The sequence below is a fragment of the Papaver somniferum genome, unplaced genomic scaffold, assembly GCF_003573695.1.
Source record: "Papaver somniferum cultivar HN1 unplaced genomic scaffold, ASM357369v1 unplaced-scaffold_80, whole genome shotgun sequence".
Classification (NCBI taxonomy): Eukaryota; Viridiplantae; Streptophyta; class Magnoliopsida; order Ranunculales; family Papaveraceae; genus Papaver; species Papaver somniferum.
This window is the reverse complement of record NW_020650971.1, coordinates 429,331-446,701: the sequence shown is the minus strand read 5'-3', so window position 1 is coordinate 446,701 and position 17,371 is coordinate 429,331.

Below are 17,371 nucleotides of genomic sequence, written 5' to 3'. Positions count from 1 at the left end.
ATCTTTTGTTTCTTTTTGTTTTGTATCAAAAGTGTTTCCTTGTGAAAAAAAAAAAAAAAAAAAAATATCAGAAAAATACAAAAAAAAAAATCAAGTATTTATCAATTCACATCTCTTGTTCCAAAAATAAAAAGAATTGTCAATGTAAATAAGAGTCATGTAAAGTCATTTTGTTGTTTTATTGTAATAAGCAAGGAGGGTGTATGCCATTGATGTACAACGCGAGTAATTGTGAAATACCTCCAACTCATTCACAACTCTCGTAAAGTCCGGACAGCTAGCTAGATTTCGACCTCAGTTCTTAGCCTGAGAAACTATCTCTTGGTGATTAGTAGTCATGACTTCAGATCTTTCTTTACACATGTGTAGATACACTTTACACTCTTATCACATGTTTTTTTTTTTTGTTACCAGTGCTAGGATTGTGCCTTCGATAGCTAGATTGACATCTCCATTTTGCTGTGAGCTTAAACTGTTTTGCACATGTCACATTTGATGGAATCTGAGCTTATATTTTGACCTAGAACTTTGTAGGTACGTTCTAAGCAAACCTTCACGAGACTTCAACTCGTCCACTAGGGACACTTAGTGGTTTAAAAGGCTTAGTGCATACGCTAAATGCATTCGAGAGACCAGCGACAGTGGTATAGTTAGGATTTCCTTAGTTTTGTTTTACTTGAGGACAAGTAAAATTCAGGTTTGGGGGTATTTGATGAGTGCCAAATATTGTATATATTATCCCTTTTGTTGGCATTTAACTCATCTTTTGTGCATTAATTCTACATTTTATCCCATATTCTGTATTTTCATTGTTTTCAAGAATAAATATTTTTCTTACTTAATTTTGCATTTTTAGGTAATAAAGATTGGATGAGTTGCGGAGCAAAAAGAGCAGAAAAGTGGTGAAAAGCCGGGAGAAATTACGCAAGGAGGCCGCAAAGAATGGAGCGCACGTCCAAAAAGCTGGAAATGGGCTCAAGAAGAAGGAAGTTGTTCTTAAAGAAGAAGTGGGCTCAAGGTTTTCCAAGCCCAAACTCATTTCCCAAACCCATATTCTATACCCAAAAGCCTAAAACCCAAATCCATACCCGCTTGCGTCTTCAACCGTCAGATCAGTTCTCAGAAGCATCCGACGGTCGCTCCCTTGCTGTGCATCGAAGTTTGATATCTCCGCCCTACACTAAAGTACCTAACTCCATCAAGTACCGTTCGTTTCGTTGTATCTCTTCATTCGACGGTCGCTCATCGCCTGCCTCCGCATCGCCGTCAGATCCACCTACCATCTTCCCATCCATCGGTCCCGCTTCGCGAAATATCAAAATCCTCTACACCTGCTCAACACCCTAGTACCCGAACCCTACACCCATTAGCCAAACACCCCCTTCTTCCCAAAACAGTCGAGCCCCTCTCCACCATCTTCCCCCCCCCCCCTCTCTGCAACAGTACCACCATGTCCGTCTCCATCACCACTACCTTCCCCCTAATCACTCCACTATCTTCTCCCCAAATCTACTCTACCTAAGCCCATCATCACCATCACGTACTATCCTTTAACATCACTAATTTCTCCAATTTCTCATCTCTCTGCTCACTGAAACCCTAGGTGAGAAATTGGGGATATAAGTGATTTAAAGCAATTGGAGCATGAGAGGAATGAGAAGAAGCAGAAGAAGAGTGGGTCGACGAGATGGAGCGAGTATCTCATCAACATTAGGTAAATCAATTTCACCTGATTTTCTGATTTTGGGGAAAATTGGGGGAAAACCCTAAATGTGTAATTGGGTATAAATTAGTAGTATGTGGTGTGTGTAAAGGTTACGTGTATCTCTCTGGACTAGCCAGTAGAGAATTGAGCCAATTTTTAATGAACTTCAATTTCAGTTGCTTATCTGTTGATAGTTAATGTTGCATGTGTTTTTAGAATTTTATCTTGAATGTTAAATGGGTATGAATCATCTATCTTACTGAATGTATGTTGCTATATCATGTTTAGCATGAGCTAAACAGCATCAGGCCAAGGCTCAGCTGAAGCCTTGTGCACTGTCAATTGACAGGTTTAGGATAGTTCTCCTGTTGCCCTGTTTTGCTTGAGCAAATGGGAGATACCAATGCACATAGTGCCTGTGATTGGCTGTCTGTTAAAAGACAGCCAATGCTAGGGGCAGACTATTGAGCAATTTAGTATTCTTCTATTTCTAGATGTATGCATAGGATCAAACACAACCTAGAAACATGTCATTTGATTAACACAAGGTGGATCCTAAGCCTTGGCTTAACCACCATCCCTTCTCAGTCACTTACATTTTCAGTTCTGTGTGCTTTCAATTCAGTTTATTTTCTTGCTTTCTTTTTCTTGCACTTTGAAGCCTTCTGTGCACTGAAATCAGTGCACAATCCTCATCTTGCCCTTGGCTTCCAAGCCTTGGTTCTTTGCTGATTTACCTTGCTGTTTTCTTAGCTGTTTCTTTGCTGCTTTACCTTGCATCCTTGGTTCATGCCATTTACCTTGCTTTGCTCACTGCCATAGTGCATTGTCACCATTGTTAGCTTAGGTTTCCCTTGTATGCTCCCACTCCCTGTGGACTGACCCCCTGCTTACCTTCTATATTATAAATCTTGACCTTGTATACTTGCAAGTGTTTTGTGTGCTTCTCATTTTCACACCAATATGCGGATGTGTTCGCCTGGAAGTTAGGAGATATGCCGGGGATTGACCCAAAAGTAATCCAACATGAACTGCGCATCAAACAGGGCACGCCCCCGTTCAGGCAGAAAATATGAAAAGTGGCTCCAGAATATCATGAGGCGGTAGAAACAGAACTTCGGAAGCTACTAGATGCAGGATTTATCAAGGAAGTCAAGTATCCTACCTGGATATCCAACATGGTCATTGTTCCTAAGAAAAATGGAGGGGTTAGAATATGCATCGACTTTACTAATCTCAACAAGGCGTGTCCAAAGGACAGTTATCCCCTGCCGAGCATCGATCAACTGGTTGAAGCAGTTGAAGGATACGAGGAGATGTCGTTTATGGACGGATACTCTGGTTACAACCAAGTAGCCCTGGCAGAAGAAGATCAGCAACACACAGCATTCTATACACCACATGGCCTTTATTGCTATACCAGAATGCCTTTCGGCTCCGAAACGCAGGGGAAACATACCAAAGGATGGTCGATGCTATCTTCAAACCATGGATTGGAGGAACCCTAGAAGTCTACGTGGACGACATGCTCGTCAAAGCAAGCTGCGTAAAATCACCACCAGGACCTGAGGAATATTTTCAATGCATGAGACAGCATCACATGAAAGTAAATCCGGAGAAATGTACTTTCGGTCACCTCGGGGAAGTTCCTCGGTTATCTGGTGACGAAAAGGGGCATCGAGGTAGACCCAGCTAAGATTCAAGCCATAGTAGAGATGCCGTCACCAAAGAATCTGAAGGAAGTGCAGAAGCTCAATGGGTCCATAGCAGCGTTGGGCAGATTTATTGCACGGTCTTCGGACAAGTGCAAACATTTCTTCAATATTCTTAAGAAAGGGAGCAGGTTCGAATGGACCGCCGAATGCGAGGAAGCATTCCAAAAGATCAAAGAACATCTAGCTTCGATCCCTATCCTGCAGAAGCCTGACCCTGATGAAGTTTTGGCACTGTACATAGCAGCAACGGAGGACGCAGTCAGCACGGTATTAGTCAAACCAATACAAAGATAGAACAGCCTATCTATTACGTCAGCAAGACACTCATCCCATCCCGCGGAAGAAATTATACTAAGATTGAACAACTCATCCTCGCACTGGTATGGGCTACCCAAAAACTGAGACCTACTTCCTAACTCACTTCGTCAGGGTCCATGCAAAGCACCATTGGAAGCAGTCCTCAAAGCACGGGAAAAGTGGGCCGAATAGCCAAATGGAACACCCATCTGGACCAATTCACATCATTCATGAAATTCAACATTCTCAGAAGTCCCAAGTTCTGGCAGATTTCTTAGCAGACCTCCCTCTAGACAACGACGAAGAGATCAAGGGAATACCGGAAGCCGAGGAGCAATCAAGATCCAATGGATATCCTCGAACCTGCGAGTCATAGACAATGGGAAGTCTTCGTCGACGGATCTAAAAATAAGGAAGGAGCAGGAATAGGCATTGTCATTATCACCCACTGGAGAAAGGTATACAGGCACTTAGATGGAATTCAAAGAGCATACCAATAACATGTTGAATACGAAGCTGTCGTACATGCCCTACGTATAATAATAGAGATGGGGGTAACCGATGTAAGGCTGACAAGTGATTCGCAGCTGGTCATACGGCAAATTGGGACGAATATAATGTGTACGATGACACCCTTTCAGCTTACATGGCATTGGTCCAAACATTGGCTTCACAAATCCCGAACATAAGTTCCGCACTTATGCAGAAGGGACCTCAGGCACGGGGATGCCCTAGCATACATATCATCCATGCTGAGGGATAAAAATGCCGAAGGTATTAAATAGCAAGGGTATACGAGCCTTCGATTGCATCTCAATTCTCCTTCGCTACCACAAGATACGATGGAAGAATATATCGAAAACCAAGTAGGAGAAGACATCCTAACGACTTTGATGAAGAAGACATCTTGTCAAAAGCAAATCAAGACGAAGATTTCACAACGAAGATGACTGGAAGGTGACAATACATGCCTTCCTCGACAAAGGAAGCCTACCTGCGGATCGAAGCAAGCTAGAAAGACGCTCTCCAAAGTGGGAAGATACGATCTTCGGAGGGGGTCCGTATAAAATCCTTCCTCGGACCATTACTACGGCTTGTCCGGAAAGAGGGCATCGAATTCTAAATGATATCCATTATGGTGACGCAGGGAATCATAGCGGTATTAGATCACTAGCTGACAAGGCAAAAACGCAGGATATACTGGCGACCATGATACAAGATGCTGCGATGATTTCCAGACAATGCGAAATGTCAGCGCTTCGCGAAAAAAATCCACGCCGCAACAATGTTAACTCTGTCGATAGCCCGTGGCCATTTGCAAAATGGGGAGTAGACATCGTCGGGCCTTTCATCGAAGGATCAAGGAAGAGACGCATTTTTGATAGTAGCCACAGACTACTTCAGTAAATGGGTGGAGCTAAGGCCTTGGCCAGGATTAGAGACGCGGATGTGTTCACTTTCATATTCCAGAACATCATTTGCAATTTGGTATCCTGTCTGAAATTGTTCTGATAACAGCAAGCAATTACAGGGAAAAAATATAGACATGCTTTCATGCTTTCGACACCTTTAAAATAAGAAGAACAAGTCCACCCCCTTATACCCTCAAAGCAACGGACAAGCGGAAGCTACCAACAAGCCCTCGCCCTTATACTCAAAAACAATTAGACGAGCATAAGGAAGGTGCGAACAACTGCACAATGTCTTATGGGCATACAGGAAACACACGAAGGTCCGCTACCGGGGAATCCCCTTTCTTCTTATATGGAGCTGAAGCCGTCATACCTACAGAAATCCTCATGCCAACCCGAAGACCGAACTGGGAGAAAAAACCTCACAACAATATGATGTTAGAAAGGTTGGACGACTTGGAGGGAAGAAGGGGAAGTAGCATTGCAAAAGATGGAAATTATCAACGAAGACTAGCAAGGGATACAACAAAAAGGTAAAAGCTACGAAATTTTGTAGAGGGACAGTATGTGTTGAGAACAATCCCCACGATATCACCAAGAAAAGAAATGGGGAAAGTTAGCACCTACATGGGGAGGACCGTTTATGATCCACGACATTGCGGGTAATGGTTCTTGGTTCCTACCTTCGTAATCTAAAAGGTGAGGTCCTCCGGCATCCTTGGAATGCTAAATGGCTCAAACCATACTTCCCATAGAAGCAACGCAGATTTGAATCTGCTGGGAGTGTACCAGAAGAAGAAAGGAGCCTAACCGCCCCACATGTTTCTATCTCTGGAAGAGGAATTGCAGACCTCAACTTATCAATCAAACAAGCTTTCAAATTATCAAGTCAGTGGAATCTACCTACAATATTGGGGAAAGTAGTTATCTCCAATCTCGCAGGGCCTCCCCCATCAGTGTCCATAAGTGTAGGACCAGGGGGAAGGCACCCAGCAGAAAGAGATACCCAACCAATCTTAAGGCAACGGGTCGACGGAATGGGTGCGTATATTTTACCCATATCCTAGAACGTTGCCCCGGCCCCCACCGTCTGGGAATCCTCTGGCCCAGGATTGCCAGCGGGGTGACAGGTCTCAAGACGATCACGAAGGTACCTTCCTTCAGTATCGCACTCAAAAACACTTAAAACTTTTGTTTTGATTTTTCACAAACTTAAAATACAAAAACATTGTAGGTATATCAAGAAGAGGATTCATTTCATAAAGGGTGATTACAAGAAGTGAACGGCCAAAGTCAAGGATACACAATCAAAAAAATTCCTTTTACATGTTACAAAAAAGTACATTATGCCGCGGACCCTACAGAACGCTGCGATCTCTACCTAGTGGCGGTCCCATCGTCAGGATTATTCCGAAGACTTGATGGGACGCTCCCACCAGAAGAGGGGCCCGAGGAGCTGGGCAATGCAGAAGGAACGGGACGACGAGGATAGTTCTTCACGAGACCATGTTCATTCCTTAGGCCAAGTTCTATCCTCTCCAGCATCTTGTTCGTCTCCTCAGCCAATTGACAACGAGCCTTATGTTTAATAACTGTTGTCCGCTGTTGGGCTTGGGATAATAACGAAGATAGCCGATTCACTTCTCTGGAAGCAGCACCAACGGCCTCCTCGCGGGTGCTGCTAAATTCTTGAAGTGATTGGTTGTTCCTCTTGCTGTGCTAAGGAAGATTGAGCCTTTTCAAGTTTTTCATTTGTGACGCGAAGGCGTCCCTCGAGCTCTGAAAAAGACAACACCACGGAGTTAGCGTAGAAAAAAACAAGATCACACTCGATGAATGGGATTATACCTTCGACACAAGCCGAAGCCTCTTCATACTCATTAACAACCGCATCTCGCGCTTCATCAAGATGATCATATTCCGCGGATAATTTCTTATAGTCTAGTTGAAGGTTGGTGAGAGTAAATTGACAGGCATCTAATTCTACCTGCTTCATCGAGTCCATATGACGAAGGTGGTCGACCTCTTTATTTATCTCTGAGACCCCTTTGCTGAGTCTGTACATGCACACTTCAAGATTCCTCTCAGACTCAGCAGACGAGCATCGGCACGAGACGCGGAAAGAGCATTGCTGAGAGCGTAGACTTCAGCACGAGCATCATCTCGTTCCTGGCAAGACGAGCATATCTTGGACCCCTGAAAGAGGAATGGATCGCGCCGTCTGTAATTCTTCTTCCAATAGCTGAATCCTAGATTCCAACAAGGAAGTACGCTCACGGGCTTCCCGCAGATTATCACTGGTCCACAGCAGTGTGCCATTAAATAAAGCACGATCATGGTTGTACAGATTTTGCATGTCGACCATCTGAACATGCCGCGCGCGCCATACCTCAGCCCGAGCATCCCATTTCTTAGCCTCACTCTTAATTTCTCAACCAAATCTCTAATACGAGATTTTTGCCGAGCTCTTTCGTTTCGAAGCCATATCAGCTCGGGGATGCCACCCACTGGACATAGGGTGGGGAGACTCAGACAGAACAACTAAGAGATAAAAGAATGACGACATACGGCGAGGGAAAAGAACCAAACCTGTGAAAGTGGAAACTTGGCTACGAGTTTGCTCTAACTCAGCGCGCACTGCAATAAGTTCTGAACGAAGATCAGCCTCTGCTTCACCCAGCTTTTCTTTCTCCTTAAGGCTTTTCTTCAGCTCTTCTATTTCCACCTCAGCCGCAGATAATTCCTTTTCCGATGACGAAGCTTAGCCTCGAGCTTCAGAGATTTCGCTTTAAAGAACTGATACAGCACGTGGTTGCAATGCTCGCTCCTCATCATCTACACATCAAGATGACAAAACATTATTCACCGAAGCGTCTTCTCACGTACAAGCATGTACGAAAATTTACCTCCAGCACACGCTGCTGCGGAAGCCATATTGATACCCGTCGGCAATAGCCATCATATCGGCAACGGAAGTAGGAGGCTCCGGCACGAGGGTAGCTTCGGGAACAGTCAACCTTTTTCCCCAGGCTTCAGACACCTGCGCCTTCGAAGACATCTCCATCATGCGACGGGTATACGCGGTTGATTCCTTTTCCCCAACAACCACAGGAGCGGGATGAGAGACAAACAGAAGATTCTTTCCTTAAACCAACTCATGATGGCGTCCTCACCCTCAGACATCGGCGACTGGGGAAGACTATCGGCGGGCGCGTCAACAACAGATTTTCCTTTCTCTGACTCGACCCCCTCAGCATGAATGTTGGCATGCTCCTCCGCGCCTACATGCACAGCAGGCTCCTCCGCACCAACACCTCTACAGTAGCATCCCCATTACCATCACCACCAAGAACATCCCAATATCATTAGGGGAAAGTAAAGAGAAGTCCTCGGGAAAATCGAGGGCTTCGTCAAAGAACTCCCCCGTGGAATACATCCGATCGAAAGAAAATTCTTGAGAAGTGGGAAGGGTATCCGCGACATCACCAGCAGGGACGGAAACATCCCCGATGACAACGTCATCCGCCACCACATCTTTGTTCCTTCCTTCATCACCAGCGTGACCAGCGAAGACCTCTTCTTCGACATTGATAGGGGAGGTACCAGTACGTTCCTCCCCATCTGTAATCTCGTCCTCAGCAAACTCTTCGTTCACTGGACTAGTAACTTCTTCTTGGGCCTCAACCTCGCCCATCACCGTAGTAGAAGACTGCTTCGGCCTAATCTTTTTCTTCTTCAATACCTGAAACCGACACACAAAAGGAATTATTCCCGTCTGATGGAAGTTATAAAAACGAAGCGCAGCTAGAATCTGCGTACCTGAGCAGCTGAATATTCTTCGGTGGGGTATAGCACCGGAACCATCCTCCTCGTCTCCCTCTACGACATCCAGGGCATAAGGAAAATTCATGCCCGCAAAGTTCAGACGCCAGGGGCAGAAATCTCCATAGCGAACAGGAGGAGATTCGCGCGGCTTACTATTCTCGGTGGCCGCCATCCGCGGGGACCAGGAATCCAACCGTAAGCCCACGGACCAACTATCTCAATAACAGTGGCGTGCCACGTAGTCATGATCGCGCTTGATCCTTTCTCGCCGGGGAAGAGTTTCCGACGACTGGACGCCTCCGTGCCAGGAACATACTTCAGCTTGGCATCGCTGACCTCATTTAACAGACGAATCTCGCCTCGAGGAGCAGGGAGATTCCGAAGGCTGACACTCCACGGCTTGCGATTCCTACTATTGACGTAATCACCGAAGGAGTTATTGAAATTCTCAGGAGTATACCATTCCTTCTCCAAGGGATTGGGGACGTAGCAAGTCATCGACGTCTCCCCCTTACTCCGCAGATAGCATTCCTTCAGGGCGCGAGATAATTCCCGATAGTTGGGATACGGAACGGCTATGAGTATTGGTGGAAGAACCCTCACGACTAGCGAGCACGTCGTAGTAAAGGAATCACCCGATTTGTACAAAGGCAGCATCAGACCAGCCTCGAAGGCCCCAACCGTCGTTAACAAATGAAATTCATCGAATTCGTACTTGGAGATAAGCTCATACGTAATATCATCCTGGGGCATAGAAACGAACCCCGAAGGCTTGAAGCTCATGCTTTTCCTTGAATATTTCAAGATCGATATGCTTGAAGGTTACTTTTTTCCTGCTAACAGAGACACTGCGTATCAAGGGAGCAGCCTCTCCTCCTCGGCGGGGCCGGACGAACTAACAAACGCTTCAGACGCTTTTCTCTTCACGGGGGGATTCTTTGAAGATTCAACCCTAGGAGCTACGCCTTTGTATTCTTCCCTTTAAAAGTTGGAGAAGACCGTAGATGATGCTCGGGCACTAACGAACGTAAGGAGGAACGTCAAAAGCAACAGCGCGGGGCGGAGCCTGCGTACTCCTAGTATCTTCACGAGGACGCACCATTGAGTGATTAAAGACTCTTCGTGAACCAGACGGAATTATCGAGGAATCTCTTCCGAGAGGACGAGGCTTTCGCTCCAGAAGAAACTCGACTCCGACGAACATCATCTTGAGACTCTCGACGGAGGAGATCTCGACAACCTAGAATCAGGAGTCTCATAAGTAGGCCGCGGACGGTCAGACATGGCTGCGGAAAGAATAAAATCAAGAACAAGTTACACACATAACCAAAAATCAAAAAACACATCCATAGCAATACAACCACGATAACATAGCAACCCTAAAATTAGGATACATGCTCAATATTTCACCCTCGAAGTAATGGCTGCCTTAATTTAAGATGAAGAACAGGGGCAAACTAGTATGCAAGCATCAGAAAAAGTTCTTCATCACAAACAGGGAACAACAGTAGCAGAAAATTCACAAATCAACACGGCATAAAACAGTGAAATAAAGAAAAGGAAAACTCACCGGCAAAAACAACAAGTAGAAGAAACGAACAGGGGAAGATCACAGGTGCAATGAAGGGAGAATTTAAGATCACAGGTGCAATAAATACTGACAGAATTTAAGATCACAGGTGCAATGAAGACTGACAAAGAATTTAAGGTCACAGGTTTAATGAAGGCAGGCAGGAAATTTAAAGGAAGAATGAACTGAGAGAGTGTTTAGGAAGAATGAAATTAAATTTCCTCTCTATCCTTAAAATACCCGAAAGAAAAGAGGAAATTAAGGGAGAAATAGGAAAACGTGCCCGTTACATAAGCAGTTAATGCACGAATAAAAGACGTGCCCAAGTATCTAGGAGAAGTTATTAGGAGTGAGGAGAATGTGCGACGATAGTTTTTCTTCAAGGCAGCCATTAGCCATTTAAGCCCGAAGAAAAGGGGCAAATTGTGTACACATATATCTCACTATCGGACACGTGTATACAGAAAGGTACGTGGAAAGCATGCAAGCCAAAACATCAAAACACGATGCGTCACGAAGCACCAAATAAACCCCTAGGAGTTGCTTTATCTCATCCCCAGAAGAGGAGCTAAGATCAACGGTGGAGAGAAAGTCAGCTGACACGGACTGACAGGGGCAGAAGACACTTGTCTGACACGAGCAGACCCCTCAACTACCCGCATTAAACACTCTGAGCAGTGCACGTGTCGACCGACCTGTGGAACGAGCGAAGATGCCTCCGCGGGATCGAGGGGGAATCGCATACCTCCGCGTGATGGACGCAAGGACACGAGAAGATAAGGTTCCAACGGTCTTCAGAGATGGGTCCCACGTTCCAACCTTATAAATACCCAATCTCCACAAAGAGGGAAGGGGATCGAAAAAACATCAGGAGAGAGAGAGAGAGAGAGAGAGAGAGAGTAGCAAAGGTAAGTTAATCCCTTGGTGGAGAGAAATATGTAAACCCAAAGTCATTCAACTATTTGTGTAACCGTGAATAATATAGTAGAACAACAAACCCCGTGGATGTAGGCCTTAGTGCTGAACCACGTAAACCTTGGTCTTATTTACATTTCAGCACTTTACATTCATTTAGCTCCACACGTAGCTGCTTATATGTTTTGTTTTCCTTTTATATTTGTATCCCATGCATAATCGCCACACACGGGGAAGTTGGAGGAGGCCATGATAAACCCGAGGGTTTTGAGCCAATGAATCCGCGTCAGGGTATCATCATCGTAATCTCTTTAGACGTTAATGATTAATTGTGTGCATTCGGACCACCACGCAGTTCGTGTGTCCACAACATCGATCTAAGACGTCTAAGCTTTATGATCCCAGTGTCGTGCATGTTGTCATGCGTGTTTTGGTCATAGGTATAGAGACAAGGCTTAATGCCTAGTTTTTTCCGCATTAATTTTTCTCTTCCTTCTAAATCTGCCGGTTTCTCATTCACTAACCAAGTTTCTTTACTGTTAGCAAGTAGAGAACTATTTTCAGACATGTAAAGCTAAAACACAGGGAGAGCACATCTTCTTGCAGTAGTTGGGCTTAAATGTTTGCAACACCGAACACTCATTGTCTCCCGCATAAAATACAATAGTTCTCATTTCCAAGTAAAATTGTTGCGAGATATATTTTTATTTCCCTCTAACATCCTCAAACACAGGGCACCACAGTAATTTGAACCAAGTATTACATATCTATTCTACTATCAATTCCAATGATAATCAAGTTCTCTCTGTGGTCGGCATCAATTTGTGATCGGCAATTCTCTGGTAGTTTGTTATCAATTCTCATCAATATGTGATTGGCGAATCTCCGGTAGTTTGCTATCAATTGGCATCAACATGTGATTGGCGAATCTCCGGTAGTTTGCTATCAATTGGCATCAATTTGTGATTGGCGATTCTCCGGTAGTTGATCTTTGGGTCAATTTTGTGTTTGAAGAGAATCAACTCTCGGATAATTACAACCATCAATCGGTCACATTAAAGAGAAAAGGGGGAACATGAAAGTTTACTTGGTGATAGGAGGGGGTGTGACTCATTCGACTCAATGAGTCGGTCAGTGGGGGAACTAGATATTGGATATAGGGATGGCTTGAGCTTTTTTTTAGGGCTTGCTTAAGAATAAAACTCATAGATCAATTGTGGCCCAATTTAAAAAAGGCTTTGAAAAAAATGACTTTTTCTCTTGTTAGGGATGGCTTAAGCTAGCCCTAGTCACAAGGTAGTTCCGCCCCTGGAGTCGGTTAATGGGATCAATGAAATAGGCTGAATCGATCGGGAATGGCTTTAATCTGAGTCCTGACCAGATGCTATGGCTTCTACACCCGCGACCAACTTGATCAGGGTCCGAAATCTCTATAAGTTTTCTGTATATCTTTTTGGGAATGTTAACAAACTGCCACACTTGCAATTTCCGGTTCAAGAAAATGCCACCGTTTTTTCAGAGTTTATTAAATGCCACAACCGTTAGTTTTTCCGTCAGGACCCACACACTTGGTCTTTTTCGCAAACTCGGTCAAAATAATATGTCGTGATTTACATATTTACCCTTGAAAACCCTATTATAATAGTCATGGGTTCACCATCTTTATCACCGGTAAACAAAAAAAGAAAAGAATAACAACCTGCCTTTCTTCTGGTGCTGCTTCCCGTATAGGTTCTCCATGAATGAATTTAGAAGATTGGGAGTGCTAAGAGGGGAAAATTGATTGAGTGATGAATTCAGGAGACAAATTGGGTGATTGGGTTTAATTAAGATATCTATTATTGTTTCAATTGATAGAATTGGTGATTGTTGTTAGGGTTCTTAAATCGAAAGAAAGAAAATCCAGGGGTAATCGTTGGTGGTCATGGTAAGCTTTTTCAATTGGGTATTTGCTAACATGAATGGTAATGGGTTGGAAGAGGTTGGTACGAATGAGAAAGAGATGGATATGGTGAATTTGCTGGCGTTCTGAGCGAGAAAAGGGGAAGAGATTGAGCTGAAATTCAGGTGGAAATGTGCTGCTTCCGTGTATGATTTTTCGGAGTCTACAATGGGTATTTTCCAGGGTCCATCAAGAGCTTTTATAACTCGACTTGCAGGCTGAAATGAGTACAAAATGTTGAGCAGTTGATGAACTTTGAAGACCAATTGAACCAGAGAAGATAATGGTGGTGTTGGTTGATAATTGGGACTGGATTTGGAAATTTATTATTGTTGAATTGTTTCTGAACTATGGGTTTGTTGTGAATTGAATTTGCAGGTGTTTGGGTGAGTTTAGAAGCTATAAAAAGTTCAATGTTACAGCAAGAAGAGAGTGGCACATCAGGTGTTGGATAAAAGTCCTAAAAGACTTTTTCTTCACCTCTTCAAACTCAGTTTCTGTTAGTTGAGCCTGTGCACAAGGGATGTTACTGAAAATTGCTTGTGGAGGTATTTTCCATGAGTTTTGAAGGCTGAGTTCATATGCGATTTTATGAGATTGATGGGGGCATAGAAATATGTGGTGATTCAGGGCAAGTTTTGGCAGTAAACTTAGTTAAGAAAACAACTTGGTGTTGATGTAATTCCCATGGGTTCTGTTGGATTGAATTAGTAATGAAAGGGGTAGTTGTTGGACTGATTTTGTGATGGGCACTTACAAGGATTGTGTTGAATCAAGAAGAGTAAGAAACCCAAGCTGGGCACTGACAGCAACCGAGAATAGAGATGTTGTTGATAGTTTTGGGTCGGTGAAAGGTTGAGACGATTTGAGGGCGTAGATGTCTTTTACTAGGATTGGTAACTGCCACCTATGCACTAACTGATGTCAATAGCTTTTTTGGATGGAAAAGGTCAAATGTGTGGCATTAAATATATTCTGAAAAAAACGGTGGAAGTTTCTTAAACATGAAATTGAAAGTGGCACTTTATTAAAATCCCCTATCTTTTTTTTCCATATAATTGAAATTCCTCGGCTAAACTTGATTAATAGATAAAACTCATGCAATTTTGAACATTTTATTGCTTCTCTTGTATCAAATTGACATTAAAATCCAATGTTGTAGTTGAATCAATATTTAGATTTCATTCAATTATATTGAGTTAAGGAAAATATTTGATCAATGGATAAACAATGCAGTAAAGAATTTCTTCTTTCTTTGAAAATATTATTGTGTTTAAATCTAATGGATTGTAACTCCACATAGAAAGGTTTTGAGAGAAAAAGATTAAGCCTCAAACTCCTACCGATCCTAATATTTTCTTTTTGAATCTCTTTGAGTTTATGTTCATCAAAGGCTGCCATGATTTAGGTTTAGGAGAACACTCTGTAATTGAATAATTTTATGTTATGAAAATTTCATATATAAACAAAAGCTTTAAAACACCCGATTCCCTTTTTAACACGATTTCCGTACCAAGAGTGTAACACGATTTCCTTAATTAAGTAATCATCGATTGGAAACCAAGAGTTTGACAAAAAATTTCTTCTTTTTTTAACAATTTGGATGTGGGTGTTATCCACTTTTGACGGTGTTACTAACGAACAATTAAATTTTCGTGTAGACGTGGTGTAACAAAATTATTTAAGTTCAAATTCTGACATAAATATTGTCCACCTATTTTTTTTGTCTTCGCCCTTACTAACAAACAGTTAAGTATTTGATTTAAACAAAGTGTAACCAAATTTTAATTATTACAATCAATAGAATTATGCCAAGTGTCCTCACAATAGCTTCTACATTAGAAAAGACCTATTTTGACCAATAGGAAGCGAGGGTTTCATCACCGTTCAACGTGAGAGCATATTTTATCAAAGCCTTTAAGGGGAAAAATAGACTTTCAGGACATATCACACATTCTTTGACATCAATCATTTTGTCAAGGCCTTGAAGGCCTTGGATATCTAAGCTTATCTCATAATAATTTGAGTGGCAGGATTCCAAGAGGAGATCATTTTGATACGCCAAGTGTGAATGGTTCTGCTTTTATCGGGAATGATTTATTGTGTGGATTTCCTTTGGTGAATGATTGCGAGGGTGACCATGGTACAGATACAGGTAATACTAGTCCTTCAAGTAAAGTTGATGAAGACGATCAAGATGGTGGAAAAGAAAAGTTTTAGTTGTATGCTATTGTCGCCATGGGGTTTGCAGCTAGATTTCGGGGATTGTTTTTTGTTTTGTTTCTGAAGAAACAAAAATGGTGGTTTCCATACCGGAAAAGCATTGGTTCTGTTGCAGTTAGGATAGTAGAAGGATGTCTTTACAAAAATTAATATTGTAGTGATGAACTGTTTGTGTCAATCACCAATTTTCTTCTGTGAATGTCCGTAATGCAATGAAATGTCATTGTGTTGAGACCTATATGCAAAGAAATGAAGCTTAAATGTTTATTTTCAAGTAATACTAGTCAATGAAGAAAAATTCAAATCAATTTCAAATCTCTTCAAATTTATATCTATACAAGTCCTAATAATGCACGGGGTAGTTAATTAATGATTTTCCATAAGCCTTGCATTCTCTTTACATCATAACAAAAATAACAAAATTTCATTCTATTATTTCTCTTTAATTCAATTAATTTTATACTCCCTCCGTTTCTGGAAAAGAGATACTTTCACTTTTTTTATTTGGCCTAAAAATATGCTAAATTGAGAAAGTGAAAGTATCTATTTTTCCTGAAACGGAGGGAGTATTTAATATAATCGCGATACGCAAAAACATACTAAGCATACAATCTAATCTAATGTCTCATTCTTAATAAACAATTGGACTTTAGGAAAACAATGTGATTTTTGACAGCTACAAAAATAACAAACACAAAACCATTTTCTATTGGAATAAACAGAATCGATTCGCATTCAATGTGGGATACCAAAATCACACATAAATCATAATCTTTGGGTATCAATACTTTGAATATCGAAACACAATAACCTTGTTGCAGACGGAAAATTACAAATAGTTTCTCATAAAACCTATTTGTCCTAGACGGAAAATTAAGGTTAATCATGTTGCTGACATAGTGACCCTTGATCGACCAAAACCCATATAGCGCTAACAATTTCATTAATTAAGCGTTGTAATACAAAAATCTACAATTTCATTCTTTTAAAGATATTATAAATAATGTTCTATTTTTGAACTCCTCTGATCTCCACTTCTTTTGTCATTTTATCGCTGTTGTACTGTGATTTTTGTTTATATATTTGACCTCATTTTGTGGGAGTCTTTTAAGAATAAAAATAGTTTCTTCTATAGTATTCTATATTATCCAAATGTATTTGTTTTTTTTTTGTTGTTGATTGAATCCGCTACGAGTTACAGTTGGTTACAATAAAGATACTTCAAAGTATATTTTTTTTCTGGTCATTTTAAAGCCTTCAATAACATTTTTGCTTCTGTGTGCAACGCTGAAGAGGCTCATTCTGAACATGGTGAAATATGCGTGAAAGTTTCTTGGTCGATCGAGAAAGCTCCCATAAATAAATTCTCTTTATTAATAAGAATTTTAGGAGAGAGAAAGTAATTTGTTCCCTAAGTTAGGGTTCCTCTATACCTTTGTACTTGTTCTAAGATTTTAATAAGAATTCTTGAGTATCTCAATATGGTTTCTTAGATTGTTTCATAGATTCTATTAAGGGGGTGGTTGTGAGATTTCTCGCAACTACACATAGACTCACAAGACAAGAACGATTTTTTGGGGACTACTCAAAAAAGGTGAGGGACTACTTTGTGATACAAATGTCTACCCTAAATTTATAAGGGGTGTCTTAAAGTGTGGAAATGACTAACCTACCCTTCACCTATATATATATAATCACCTCATCCCATCACCACCACCTATATATATATAACCACCTCCTCCCATCACCACCGCCGCTCACCACCAC